The following is a 15693-nucleotide window of genomic DNA, read 5'->3' as shown; positions in this document are numbered from 1 at the left end:
CTTCCCCAACCAAGGACACTTGAGAGCAAAGGGTTAACACCTCTCCTCCCTAAGCAGAGAAGACATACAGTAAATCGCCCTGGAACTGCTGAGGCTGGGGGAGGAAGGAAGGGGGAGTTTTCTTTCACGCACTGAACAAAGAAGTCGGCCCTCTAAGGACTTGCCAAACGAGATGACCAGGTGTAGGCACAAACTCCCAAGAAAAGCCACAGAATGCAGAAGGAGACTTTGAAACCCAGTCTGCTACCCAAGACATCTGGCAGGGAACCTTGAAACCTATAGGGGGAAGGGTACAAAACCCCTTGAGCCCCACCAGGCAGGCGCTCAGACAAGCTGTGTGTGGTCCACTTGTGCCACATGCCAAGTGTATTTTTAATAAATTCGCTTGCTTTGCTACAATGCTATTGTCTGTCTGCTGTCGCTCGTTTGAAATCTTACGAGACTGACAAGAAGCAAGGAGGGGGCAGCCTCTTGCTCCAACTCAGGGACAGTCCCATACATCCTCCTGGTGTCCTGTAAGTGTCCTGTGTGCATGCACATGTAAACGTATACAGTCAGGGAATCTGGTACCTGCAGTGACTAAAGAGTAGGCTTGAGCAAGGCCAAAAATTCATTAATATTGGAACTCCTATTTCTAGCTGTCCTTGGAAGACCCAAAAAGTAATTTACCAGTTCCCTGTCCATTTATATCAAAGAGCATACGTCTGCAGGATGGTTTTGAGGTCACTGACTCCGGGCAAGTGCACAGGCAGGCAGGCCCTTGTGTCAGAGCCCAGTCAAGTCCAGAAGACTCCATTAGCTCCGCTTCTCTCCTCCAAAGCTGGGGGTGGCTGGGCGGGGCAGGATGAGGTGAGCCAGCTTGCCCTCTGGATCCACAGGCAGGACGAGGTGCTTCTAAGCTGTGTCCCCTCCTTGGAGAGTGGCCTCTGCTCCGACTCTGCACAGGCCCCTATGGTTTTGGGAGTCTGCTGACTGGCAGCGGAATGGGCTGCCGGGCACTCGGCCTGCTGTGGAGCAGGAGGTGCAGCTGGCCAGGGCTTTGTCACAGCAGAGGCAGCCATGGAAGTTTAGCAGCAGACGCTGCGCTGCTGAGGCGCGAGCTGGAGGGAGACCGGTGCAGGGAGGCCACACCACCTAGAACCCTCCTTCTGGCAGATTGGGCCTGAGCTGTGGCACGTGGGCCACTGTTAAACCAGGCATCCTGGGCCACCCTCTGGCTCCCAGAGCCCACCCGTCTGGGACGAGGGGCCAGCCTTGGGGAGGCCTCTTCAGCCCATCTTCTCTAGGAGTCCGGAAGCCACAGGGCAGAGAGGAGCCAGGAGCTCTGCAAGTGTGGGCATCTGGGGCCAGAGTGAAGAGGTGAGGCCGGGGGCCTCCGTGAGCAGCCCTCATGGCATCGCTGACTCTCCTTACTTTCCCCTCCTGTTTCATTACAACCTGTGCCTGTAGCTGTTTGTTTCCTGTCTTCGCTTTCAGCCTTCAGCTCCTAATGTTTCCAATCTGGGGAAGGGGGTGGAGGAGCCAGTCTGTGAAAGACAGAACCTGTGGGTTATGTAGACCTCAGGCGATCTGCTCATCACAGGGCTGGTCCCAGTGCCAGAGCTTGGGAGTGAGTGGTGCTTCCCCCCCGTATCCTGATTTTCAGAAGGGCTGTAGTCTCTGAGCTGCAGCTGTGTGGCTGGCTAACTGGGGAATGGTGTCTAACAGGACGTCTGCTCACAGAGGGCCTGTGCTGTGTGGGCTGAGCAGCCTGGCCTCACGCGTCTGGCCTCACCCTCCTCCTATGTGAGTGTGTGTGTGTACACACACACACACACACACACACACACACACACACACACACACAGAGAGCTGGTATGCCCGGGTGCCTCCTGCCATCACAGGGGCTTTTCTGGGGCGCGCTGTCCCGAGAGCAGATGCAAAGGGCCGAGTGGGGCCTGTCTCGCCTGCTGTCCTCCCTCCCAGGCCAAGGTGCCATAGGAGGTGCGCTCTTCACTGGGCCACATGGCAGGCATCATGTGCTTGAGGAACGGGGGACCCGGCTGGATGCTGTGTAGAGCTGTCACAGCTGGTACCCCGCCCTGGCTGCTGTGTCCCGCTCACTGGGCTCCCGTCTGCACGGTCACTCCCTGCCCAGACCTACCTGTCCTCCTAAGCCCTGGACAGACCAGCAGCCCGACGTGCGGTTCCTGAGTGAAAACCATGCTCCGTGTCCAGATCATACGCGGAGAGGTTCAAACGTGACAGCACCTTCCCCGTCTCGCGCTTGTCGGCACCTTTGTCCCCAGGGGGGCTGTCGCTCCGGCCGCCTTGCTCGTTAGATCCCCCCAGAGGGAGAGCTTGTGAGTGGCGGTCTCGGTCTCCTTGGCTTTGCCCTGCTCTGCCTCCCCTCTTGCGGGCGTGCCTCCTGCGGGAGCGGCGCTCTCTTCACGCTCCTGTCTCAGGGGTCCCAGAACCCAAGGGGCCCCGTGACTTTCATGAACCAGGCGGCCGGGGAATTCCACTCCTCTAACTCAGACCCACGCCATCCAAGTTCAGCAGGGAGCAGTTACAGAAGTAGACCCTGGACCCTATGCCCTCGAGTGAGGGCTGGAAAACCTGGGGGGGGGGGTGTCAGATAGGGCAAAGGCCTCAAGGTGGGCCGTTCTCACTACGTGCTGCTCTGGCTGGATGTTCAAGTGCAGCACCGTGCTTTGCAGACCAGCCGTGAACAGGAGGAGCTTGACAGCACCCAACCCATAAGCACTGCCAACTGCAAAGGAGAAATCAACGTGGTGTTGACCAAATAGTGTGTATAAGCAAAGGCTAAGCCTCCCTTCCCTCACAGGGAGCTTTGGATGTGAACCCCGCCTCCTTTACTTGCTGCAAGTAAATAAAACTACCTAATGGCAACCATGTCTCCGTTTTTGACTAGAGCACCCCAAGTGGCAAACCCCTTGAGTTCAGTAACAAAATAACCCAATTTAAAAAATGGGTTGGACATAGTGCGAGTAGGGAGCACTGAAGAAACATCATAGAGTGGGGTAAGGGGGGTGTAGAAAAGGGGAGCCCCCCAAAGCCTGTGCTGGGCTCCGAGGCTTGGAGGTTGCAAAGCTCCATCCCCTTGGGAGTGCGGACTGGCATCCAAAAGTGGGATCTCACACCCAGAGCAGAGGAGAAGGGAAGGAGTGCCCCACGTGGAGAGCAGAGGGACCCAAGGGAGCGGTGAATTCACGAGGAGGGGACGGCGCCTTCCTAGGAAACAAAGCTTCTGGTGGCAGACGCGGCAGGTGTCTAATGCTCAGGGTGCTGACCATAGGAAAGGCTGTTCCAAAGTGTGTGGCACCTGAGTAGTAAGGGACCAGAGGACTGTGCTGAGCAGCCGCACATGGGGGCCCTTTGCCGCCCTGTGGGGCACTGTGTTGAGCCCCAGAAAGCACTCAATCTGTGTGGCATGGGGGAGGGGAGGAGCCCTCCCACCCTGAGCTCCTGGTGCGGAGAGTCTGGGAGCTGTGACCGGCCCTGAGGGCGCCATGGTGGCGCGTGAAGCAGCCCCAGCTTTGCTGAGACCAGCGGTGCGTGGAGCTGCGGGGAGCTGACTTTGGGTCCCCTCCTGCTGGCTGCCTTGGTGCGCGGGCAGTGGGACCCTGCAGGGCGGACTCTCTGCCTGTGTGTTGCTTTGTGCGTTTTTGAGTCTGATGGCCACCTTCCTCGCGTACACTGGGGGACAGACCAGCAGAGGCTGGGATTGGGGCTGCAGAGTGGACCGTCTGAGGGGCGGGGGTCGAGCGATCAACCAACTAGAGCTGGGAAGGGAGGGCGGAGCCCGCCGGCCTCTCCTGCAGCCGGGAGCACCGCCCCCAACAGGAAAGGGGCGGGTCCCGCTCACTGAGCCCCAGACACCCCGCAGGGCACAGTCCTGAGGGGGATGGGAGAGCAGCTCACAGGACAACTGAACAAGAATAAGACTCTCAGGGATTGTTGTTTGGGAGCTGGAAGAAAAGTTGAAAATCCCTGCTGGGGGCAGGGCAGGCAAAGGGCTCACCAGAATGTTCTTAATCGAGCCCACTGGGCCCAGGCTGCTGAAACGGCCCAGACAAAAGGCAACAGGCTGAAATCAATCTGAAGCTGCAGCAGGACAGAGCCTGGGGAACTAGAATCAGAGGACAGGGTAGGGACTGAGGAGCTGGCAGTGGAGCAGAGACTAACTCCCTCAGAGTGAGTGCCTGACAGCGACACCTCTAAGGGGAGTGACACCCTGGGCTACACTTGCCACCCTGCACCCTAAAGACTCTACAGGAGACTCTGGAGCAAGACCAGGCAACTACAAGGTTGCAAAATAGCTGACAAGAGGAGGTGGCCCACGGAGAGCCTCAGATCAACCATCTACCTAAGGGCACCAGAGCCAAACCTAGATGCTCCTCACATTGGCTGATACACAAGTACCTCCCAGGAGAACGGAAATCAGCCCACAAAACAGTGACCCCCGGACAACATAAGCTGCCCAGAAGAAACCCACCTGATTGACTTTTTTTTTCTCTCTTTTTCCCTTAGGAAGAAGAGAAAGGGGGAAAAAATCATTTGTTTTTTCTTCTTTTTAAATTTTATAATAATTAAAAAAAATTTTTTAAATTTTAGTTAATTTTTATTTTATTTTATTTTTTTAAAGAATTTTGTTTTGCTTAGCTTGTTTTTTATTTTGTTTCTCTGTTTTGTTTTGTTTCTTTGCTTTGTTTTATCCTTGCTTCTATCAAGACTTTCTTGATATTCCTGCTTAATTCCTGGGACTTTATCATTATAACCAACAAGTTCACTGCTTTCCTCTATAGTTTCCCCCAGATCTCTTATTGGACTCCCTCCCTGCCAGGGCTTTATCTCTCTCTCTCTTCTAGCTCCATTGGCATATTTTTTTTTCTTTTCTTCTTCTTCTTTTCCTTCTTTCTCTTGTTTTCCTTCCTGCTGTTTTCCTGTATTTTTTGTTAGATTGTTAGTTTCTCTTATTCTCTTTAATATATTTTTAGTTTTTAATTTTCAACTATTATCCTATTCCTATTCTCTCCCTTAATTTTTTCCTGACTCTTCTTTCAGAATCTTTTCTCTGCCTCTATTATCTCCCAGTAGCTTCTTTATTTTTTACATTTTAGTTTATTTTTATTATTTTCTAAGTTTTAGTCACTATTAATAACAATATACTTCTCTTTCTCTCTAAGTTTTACTTTTCTTTCTTTTTTAAAAAAATATCTTTACTGATTTCAGAGAGAGGAAAGGAGAGGGAGAGAGAGAGACAGAAACATCAATGATGAGAGTCATTGATTGGCTGCCTCCTGCACGCCCGCAACTGGGGATCAAGCCCATAACCCAGGCATGTGCCCTGACTGGGAATTGAACTCCGATCGCTTGGATCCTAGGTGGATGCTCAACTGCTGAGCCACACCCGGCCAGGCCTCTCTTTCTTTTTTTTTTAAGCCTTTTTTCCCCTCTAGAATTTGTGTTCTCCCTTTACTCTCCCAGTTCTGTTTTCACTTGGGTTGTTTTCACTTTGACTGTCAAGATATTTTGTAAGATACCCCTTGTTTCCTGGAAGTTTAGTTGGGTATTGTTCTGCCTTGCCAGCACCTGTACAACAGCTTACATGATGAGGTTGGGGCTGAGACAGTTAGCCAACCTGAGAGGAGAGTACTCCCAAGGACTGGTCAACAACACTCGAGACCCAACCACAACAGGAGAGCCCAAAGAACCCACAAAAGAAACACCCACAAAAGGGACACACCTAGAGTAAAGAGCTCAGAAGTATAAGGAAAACCCATCTCTGGGCTCCACTAGTCTCACAATACAAAATCCCACCCCACAAGACTGGGAGACAGCAAATATACCTAATATATAGATACAAACACTAAGACCTACCAAAATGGGGAGACAAAGAAACAACCCCCAAATTAATGAAAAAGAAAAATCACCAGAAAAAGACTTTGATGAGATGGTGTTAAGCAAGTTATCAGAAACAGAGTTCAGAGTATTGATGATGAAGATGTTCAAGGAATGTAAGAAGACACTAGATGATAAGATCGAGGACCTTAGTGAAAACATGAAAAAAGAGATACATAATATAAATAAAAATCAGAGATAAAAAATGCTGTATCTGATATCCAGAATGCACTGGAAAGAATTAAAAACAGGCTCAATGAAGCAGAGGACAGAATAAGTGACTTAGAAGACAAGGTAGGAAAAAATCACTCAATCAGAGCAGCAGAAAGGAAAAACACTTAAAAGGCATTAAGACAGTCTAAGGGAACTTTGGGACAACATGAAGCGAAACAACATTCACATTATAGGAGTGCCAGAGGGGGAGGAAAGAGAGCAAGGGATAGAGAACTTGGTGGAGAAAATAATGACAGAAAACTTCCCTATGCTGGGAAGGGAGAGAGCCACACAAGTTTAGGAAGCACAGAGGTTTCCAAACAAGAGGGACCCAAAGAGGCCCACTCCAACACACATCATAATTAAAATGGCAAATGTCAAGGACAAAGAGAAAATATTAAGGCCTGCAAGAGAGAGACAAGCAGTGACCTACAGGGGAACCCCCATAAGGCTGACAGCAGATTTCTCAACAGAAACTCTTCAGGCCAGAAGGGAGTGGAATGAAGTTCTCAAAGTAATGAAAAGCAAGAACATGCAACCAAGATTGCTTTATCCAGCAAGGCTATCATTTAAAATTGAAGGAGAAATAAAGAGCTTCTCAGACAAAAAAAAGGCTAAAGGAGTTTAGTACCACCAAACTATCATTGCAAGAAATGCTAAAAGGACTGCTTTAAGAAAAAGAAGGAATAGTGAGAGAATGGTACACCAGCAGAAAGGGGGAAAATGGCATTAAATAAGTTGATATCAATAGTAACCTTAAATGTAAACGGAATAAACAGTCCAATCAAGAGACATAGAGTTGCTGAATGGATAAGAAAACAGGACCCAAATATATGCTGTCTACAAGAGACCCACATGAGAGCAAAAGATTCACACAGGCTAAAAATGAAGAGATGGAGTAAAATATTCCATGCAAATGGAAAGGAAAGCTGGAGTAGCAATTCTTATTTCTGACAAAATAGACTTCAAAATAAAGACCATAACAAGAGACAAAGATGGTCACTACATATCACTAAAGGGATCAATCCAACAGGAGGAAATAACCCTTATAAACATTTATGCACCCAATATAGGAGCACCAAAATATATAAAAAATTTCTTGGGGGACTTTAAGGGGGAGATTGATAGCAACACAATCATAGTGGGGGACTTTAACACCCCACTGTCAGCACTGGGCAGATCATCAAAACAAAAAATCAACACGGAAACACAGACCTTAAACGACTCACTAGACCTAATGGATTTAATTGACATTTATAGAACATTTCATCCTAAAGCTACAGAATATACATTCTTCTCAAGTGCACATGGAACATTCTCAAAAATAAACCACATGTTAGGGCACAGGTAAAGTCTCTACAAATTCAAGGAGATTGAAATCATATCAAGCATCTTCTTGGATCACAATGCCATGAAACTAAAAATCAACTGCTATAAAAAACCTCAAAAATATTCAAACACATGGAGGCTAAATAGCATGCTATTAAACAATGAATGGGTTACCAATGAGATCAAGGAAGAAATCAAACACTTCATGGAAAAAAACAAAAATTACCAGACAACAACGCAAAGTCTATGGGACACAGCGAAAGCAATCCTGAGAGGAAAATTCATAGCATTACAAGCCTATCTCAAGAAACAAGAAAAAGATCTAATGAATCATCTAACACAAGAACTAAAAGAACCGGAACGAGAACAGCAAGAAAAGCCTGAGGAAGTAGAAGGAAAGAAATAATAAAGAGCACAGCAGAAATTCATGACATAGAGACTAAAAAAAAAATACAAAAGATCAATGAAACCAAGAGCTGGTTCTTTGAAAAGGTAAATAAGATTGATGCACCTTTAGCCAGACTCATTAAGAAACAAAGAGAGAGGACCCAAATAAATGAAATCAGAAATGAAAGAGGCGATATAACAACTGACCCAACAGAAATACAAAGAATTGTAAGAAAATACTATGAGCAACTATATGCCAACAAATTGGACAACATGGGTGAAATGGACAAATTCCTAGAAGTATACAACCTTCTAAAGCTGAATCAAGAAGAGGCAGAAAACCTGAATAGGCCGATAACAACTAATAAAATTGAAGCAGTAATCAAAAAACTCTCAGCAAGCAAAGGTCCTGGACCAGATGGATTTACAGGCGAGTTTTACCAAACATTCAAAGAAGAATTAACACCTATTCTATTCAAACTTTTCCAGAAAATTCAAGAGGAGGGAAAACTCCCAAACTCTTTTTATGAGGCCAGCATCATCCTAATCCCAAAACCAGATAAAGATACTACAAAGAAAGAAAATTACAGGCAAATATCTCTGATGAGCATAGATGGTAAAATCCTCAACAAAATACTAGCAAACCAGGTCCAGCGATACATTAATAAGATCATACATTATGACCAAGTGGGATTTATTTTGGGGATGCAAGGCTGATACAACATCCGCAAATCAATAAATGTGATACATCACATAAACAAAATGAAGGACAAAAACCATATGATCATATCAATAGATACAGAAAAAGCATTTGACAAAATCCAACACCCATTTCTGATAAAAACTTTAAGCAAAGTGGGAATGGAGGGATTTCACCTCAACATAATAAAGGCCATATATGACAAACCTACAGCCAACATCATACTCAGTGGTGAAAAACTAAAACCATTTCCCTTAAAAACAGGAACAAGACAGGGATGTCCACTTTCACCCTCTTGTTCAACATAGTGCTGGAAGTCCTAGCCACAGCCATCAGACAGGAAGAAAACATAAAAGGCATCCAAATTGGAAAGGAGGAAGTAAAACTGTCATTATTTGTAGATGACATGATATTGTACATAGAAAACCCTAAAGACTCCATCAGAGTACTACTAGATTTGATAAACTAATTTGGCAAGGTAGCTGGATACAAAATCAACATCTGGAAATCAATGGTATTCTTACACACCAACAATGAACTTTCAGAGAGTGAAACTAAAAAAGCAATACCATTTACCATTGCAACTAAAAAAATAAGATACCTAGGAATAAACTTAGCCAAGGATGTAAAAGACCTGTACTCGGAAAACTACGTGACACTGAAAAAAGAAATAGAGGAAGATTTAAACAAGTGGAAGAATACACCATGCTCATGGATTGGAAGAATTAACATCATTAAAATGTCCATACTACCCAAAGCAATTTATAAATTCAATGCAATTCCTATTAAAATACCAAGAGCTTATTTCACAGAGCTACAACAAACACTTCAAAAATTTATATGGAACCAAAAAAGACCCCGAATAGCTGCAGCCATCTTGAGAAAAAAGAACGGAGTGGGAGGGATCACTTTACCAGACTTCAAACTGTATTACAAAGCCACTGTAATCAAAACAGCCTGGTATTGGTACAACAACAGGCATATAGATCAATGGAACAGAACAGAGACCCCAGAAATAGACCCACGCCCTTATGGTCAGTTAATATTTGACAAAGGAGGCGAGAGCATCCAATGGAGTAAAGACAGTCTCTTCAATAAGTGGTGCTGGGAAAATTGGACAGATACATGCAAAAAATGAAACTAGACCACCGACTTTCACCATACACAAAAATAAACTCAAAATGGATAAAAGACTTAAATGTAAGTCATGAAACCATAAAAATCCTGGAAAAAAACATAGGCAGTAAAGTTACAGACATCCCAAGTAGTGGAATTTTCACTGATACATCTTCTAGAGCAAGAGAAACAAACAAACAAAATAAACATATGGGACTACATCAAACTAAAAAACTTCTGCACAGCAAAAGAAAACAGTCTCAAAACACAAAGGAACCCCAGGGCCTGGGAAAACATATTTGCCAAGGATGTATCTGATAAGGGGCTAATTTCCAAAGTGTACAAAGAACTCATAGCACTCAGCAAGAGAAAGACAAACAACCCCATTAAAAAATGGGCAAAGGACCTGAATAGACATTTCTCCAAAGAGGACATGCTGATGGCTGAGAGACACGTGAGAAAATGCTCAACATCACTAATCATCAGAGATGCAAATTAAAACCACAATGAGGTGTCACTTCACACCTGTCAGAATGGCTCCATCAACAAATCAACAAACAACACGTGCTGGCGAGGGTGTGGGGAAATCGGAACCCAGTACACTGCTGGTGGGAATGCAGACTGGGGAAGCCACTATGGAAAACAGTGTGGAGGTTCCTCAAATAATTAAAAATGGAGCTGCCTTTTGACCCAGTGATCCCACTTTTGGGAATATATCCTAAGAATCCTGAGACACTAATCAGAAAGAATATATGCACCCCTATGTTCATAGCAGTGCAGTTTACAATAGCTAAGATCTGGAAACAGCCCAAGTGCCCATCAGGAGATGAGTGGATAAAAAGCAGTGGGACATTCACACCATGGAATACTACGCAGCTGTAAAGAAGATGGACCTAGCCCGGTCAGGCGTGGCTCAGCGGTTGAGCGTCAACCTAGGATCCAGGCAATCAGGGTTCCATTCCCGGTCAGGGCACATGCCCGGGTTGTGGGCTCGATCAATGACTCTCTCATCGTTGATGTTTCTATCTCTCTCTCCCTCTCCTTTCCTCTCTCTGAAATCAATAAAGATATATTTAAAAAAAAAAGAAGATGGACCTCGTTCCCTTTGGGACATTATGGATGGACCTGGGGAATATTATGCTGAGTGAAATAAGCCAGGCAGTGAAAGAAAAATGTCACATGATCTCACTTATATGTGGAATCTAAAGAACTTAATAAACTGATGAACAGAATAGATTCAATGACACAGAAGCATGGATCAGACTGACGAATGTCAGAGGGATGGAGGAGGGCGGGTGGGTGGAGGGGGAGAGAGTAACCAAAGAATTTATATGCATATATACACAACCCAAGGACAGAGACAATGCTGGGGAGAGGCCTGGGGAGGGGGAGGGGATGGGGTGGAATGGGTCATTGGGAGAAAAAGGGACATTTGTAATATTTTAAACAAAAAATAAAAATAAAAAAAAGCATTAAGCAGAACAAAAAAATGGGTTAAGGAGCTAAATTGACATTTTTTCCAAAAAGGCATGAATGGCTAATAAGCACATGAAAAGATGCTCAACATCATTTGTCATTAGGGAAATACAAATCAAGATCACATGGAAGTATCTACTAGAATGGTTGTAATGAAGAAGACAGACAATGACAAGTGTTGGCGAGGACTGAGAAAGTGGAAACTTCATGTATTAAGTGAGATTATAAAACAGTTCAGTCACTTTGGAAAACAGTTTGGCAATTTCTCAAAATTTAAACAGACTTACTATGTGACCCAAGAATTCCACTCCCAGGAGAAGTGAAAACCTGTATACCCAAATACTTGTACACACACGCTCACAGCAGCATTATTCAAGATAACGAAAGGTAGAAACAACCCACATGTCCTCAAGTGATGAGTGAATAAATAAAATGTGGTATATCCAGCCCTGGCCAGGTGACTCAGTCCTCTGGAGCATCATCCTGTATACCAAAAGTTGTGGGTTCGATTCCCGGTCAGGCCGTGTGCAAGAGGCAACCCATTGATGTTTCTCTCTCTCTGAAATCAATAAAAACATACCCTCAGGTGAGGATTTAGAAAAGATGTGATATAGCCATAAAATGAAATATTATTTGGCCACAAAAAGGAATGAAGTAAAGTTACACACTGCAGCATGGATAAAGCTCAAAACATTGTGCCAAGTAGAAGCAGCCAGTCACAAAACACCACATTTCATTTTTAAAAATATGTCTTTATTGATTTCAGAGAGGAAGGGAGAGGGAGAGAGAGACAGAAACGTCAATGATGAGGGTCATTGATTGGCTGCCTCCTCCATGCCCCCTGCTGGGGGCCCAGCCTGCAACCTGGGCATGTTCCCTGACCGGGAATTGAACCCCCTGGTTCATAGGTAGATGCTCAACCACCGAGGCACGAGGGCCGGGCATAACACCACATTTCATTTTTATAAAATGTCTAAAATAGGCAAATCTTTAGAGATAAAAGTGGATTCGTGGTAGCTTAGGGTGGGAGGACTGAGGAGTGACAGGGTTCTTTTCAGAGTGGTGAGGGAGGGTGTTCTCAAGTCAGGTTATGGTGATGGTCACACAACTCCACAAGTATTCTTAAAAAAACGGAATTGCACACTTCAAACAAGTGAACTTTATGGTATGTAAATTATGTATCAATAGAGCTGTTTATGTAGGGAAGTCAGGAACTGGGCGGATGGAGGACAAGGAGGGAAGGGAGACTCTATTATACTCCTTTTTATAGTTCCTGGCCTTCCAACATGTGACTATCTATTTAAACAGCAAATTTTAAAAACAAAAGAATCAAATAAACAAACAAAACCCCCCACTCTGCCTTTTCCCTCATTTTGGGGGGGGAGAGTTGCCACCCACCGCAATCCACGGTGAAGCGGTGGCTGGGTGGACCGTAGGTTAGACCAGGCGAGGGCAGCCTTAGAGAGCTTTCAGACCCTGTTCACTTTCTGGAAGCTGCCCAGCCACTGGTCTGATGAGCACATGTTGTAACAACTGGCCAGATGGCCAACACTCACTGACCAGAGCAATGGCACCTCTGTTCCCCCAACTCCACCTCCGCCTGGACCTACATAAAATCCCAGAACCATCATCCAGCCTCAGAGAGAGGTAGGAATCACCGGGGGTTGACACCTGCTAGGCAGAAGAAGCTTGAGGAAGGAGTTCCGCAGGCGAATAGGAAGAGGGGGAGCTCCTCCTGCAGGCCGAGGCTGCGGACCGGGCTTCACCCGGGGCTCTGCTGCGCTCTGACACCAGAGAGTAGCCAGGAGAGATGGTTCCTGGAACAGGAGTGCCTGTGCTTCCTCACGTGCTCGGCTTGTTAATTGGTACTATATCAAGAGCTCTATGGTCAAATTAATTTGAAAAGCACTGGGTTAAAGAAAGTGGAAGCATTTTGTTTTAACTGCAGCCCTTCAATAGGGGTTCTGGCAGGCCCAACCTTTTATGGTTTTGAGGGACATCGGGAGGGACAGAGGCGCTTCTTCATTTTACAGCTGAGGAAGTGGAGCCCAGAGAGATCAAGAGGATCATTCCAGGTCACAGAGTGAATTTATGAAGAGCAGGAGCTGGAACTTCCAACTCCCAGCCAGAGCTGAATCTGCTTCACTGGGTCAAAGTTTCCTGACTTGTGGTCCGAGGAGACCTCTGGAGCCTACTTGGTCCAACTCCCTGCCTAAGGCGTGGGAGGCAGAGGATCAGGGAGCAGCACGCAGACCCAGGCTGTGCCACCAGGGGCTTTGACACCCCCTCAGATTCAGCCTTTGGTCCCTTCAGCATGGTGATGGACTTGGAACTTCCCCCTGCTTTAGCAACCTTCAAAACCTGCCCTGGTGAAAATTCTACAGGATAAATGACCAGTTTCAAGAAATAAAGAGCAAGGAAACAAATAGTGAGGCAGAGTGGGAACTGTTCTGGATTCAAACATACAACAAAATGTATAATCTGGGTTGAGTTTGGATCCTAATTTGAACAAACCAACTGGAAAAGACATTGATAAGACAATCAGGAGAGTGGGCACCGGCTATCCAGTGACTAAGGAATCATTCTTTTCAGAGTAGTCATGGTATGAAGGACTGTTAGTTTTTTGGGTTTTGTTTTTTAAAGAGCTTTTGTTTTAAGAGATAAACCCTGAGGAAGCTACAAATTAAACAATATGGTGTTTGGAATTTGCTTGAAAATGATCCAGTAGGACTGGCAGGGAAAATGAGAGGCAGGGATGTTATAAAGTTGGCTGCACATTGGTAATTGTTCAAGCTGGGTGATGTTTGCGGGAGGGTGTGTTAAGCTCTCCTCTCTGCTTTTGCATAAGTGTCAACTTCAAAATAAAATATTTTTAAAATATCCTGATCAATCCGATTCTGAATCCTGGGGCCACCTTAGGGGGGGAGTGGGGGATACAGAGGGAGTTCCTGCCTGTGTTGCTGACCCTCCCACCTCACAGCTTTCCTGGAATGCAAGGCGCAGACCCCCAAGGCCTCCAGACTCAGGGCTCTGCACATGTGGAGGCTCAGGGAGGCCCCAGCGCTGCCTGAGCTTGCTCACCTGCTGTGGGCACCATGCCCACCAAACCCCACCAAACCCCTACGAGGTACCCTAGGTCAAGCCCTCCTCACACCCACTCACCTGCCTCCTCAGCTGTTCACACCGCTCCTCCAGGCTGCCCTGCTCCAGCTGCCTTGCCTGCTCTGACCCAGGCCACTCATTACTCAGGATGTTTATTATTAGCCTTAGATTTGATTAGTGCCTGACCTGCACTTCCTGGGTTTTCCCCCCAGCCTGTGCTTCATAAGCCCTGCCCTTACTTCTAGCTATCAGACACTCAAGAGGCTGACACTAGAGCTGGACAGCCTGGGTTTGAATCTTGGTTCTGCCACTTACCAGTGGGAAGCCTTGGTGGCAACTTACTTAACTGCTCTGTGCCTCTATTTTCTCTTCTGTAAAATGGGTATAATAACAGTGCCTGTCTCACAGGTTATGAGAATGAAATGACCGAACAGTTAAATTCTTAGAGCAAGTTCTTGGCACATAGTAAGTTCTCAATAAATGATACCGAGAATCAGTATGTAATGCTTATTACACTATTATAACTGTGTGTTTATGTTTCCCAGCTGCTCTGAAACCTCTGTGGAGGGGAGGGAGACAAATTCAGAGTCACAGGAAACCTGTGGTGTGTAGGAAGGAAGCTGTGAGGGTGGAAGGAACCGGGCAGCTGGAGAAAAGGAGGGCAGGCGTTCCGGGAAGCACTGAGCGGTGCAGGGAGGGAAGCGCGGGCCGACACGGATGATGGTGAGCAGAGGAGGGGAGGAAATACGCATGGTCAGTAAACCTAGAAAAGATCGATGAATTTTCATCAATGATCAGAAAAATACAACTTAAACAACAACGAAAAAAGACTTTTCGTTCTTCAGGTTGGCAGTTGTACAGCTTGAGGATACTGAGTGCCGGAGGTGGTCTACAGAAACATGAACGCACATCCTGCTGGAGGAGGTGAGCTGGTACTACCGTTTTGGGGGGCAGGCTGCCTGGGTCATAAAACATAGGACATACTCTCAACCCAGGACCCAGAAGTTATCCTCCATATGTCACAGGTGCACAAGAGTGTTCTCTGAAGCAGGTAATAGCAGCGTTGACTTGAATGACGTAAAGGCCCGCCCGACAGAGGATGGCTGATTAAACAGGACAGAGAACACAGCTAGGGATCCTAGGCAACAGCGACAAAGAGTGATAGATCTACGAGATTGTCGAGACTGGAAAGATTGTCAAGCAGATTGTTGAGTGGGGGGAAAAGTAGTTTATAGCATGATACTTACAGTAAGATGCCTTTTAGTAAAGAAAAACACAGACAAATCAGACTCACACACAGACTGTCCGTGACTGCACACCCGTGGACCTGAGGCCGGGGAACCCGGAGGGGCAGTGTGGACAGTGACTCCGCCAGCAGCGGGAACCAGGGCTGGGATGGCGGTCAGATGGGACCTTAGCCCGGTTTATAACGTTTTGATTTTTTACACCGAGAAGACAATCATGTA

The 15693-nt window shown here is 46.3% G+C and overlaps 1 protein-coding gene across 1 annotated transcript in view; it reads right to left on the bottom strand.

Annotated features, from left to right (window-relative positions):
• TNFRSF13B (TNF receptor superfamily member 13B) overlaps positions 1-14352 on the bottom strand; it is a 63149-nt gene extending 48797 nt beyond the window's left edge. Inside the window, exon 1 of the mRNA XM_081161955.1 lies at positions 14288-14352. The gene's annotated coding sequence lies outside the window, so the exon portion shown is untranslated. The remainder of the gene's footprint in view (positions 1-14287) is intronic.
• Between the last annotated feature and the right edge of the window lie 1341 nt (positions 14353-15693).

This window comes from Miniopterus schreibersii, assembly GCF_964146895.1.
Source record: "Miniopterus schreibersii genome assembly, chromosome: 16".
NCBI lineage: Eukaryota > Metazoa > Chordata > Mammalia > Chiroptera > Miniopteridae > Miniopterus > Miniopterus schreibersii.
Note: the sequence above shows the minus strand (reverse complement) of the source record. Positions and strands in the feature narration are given on the sequence as shown.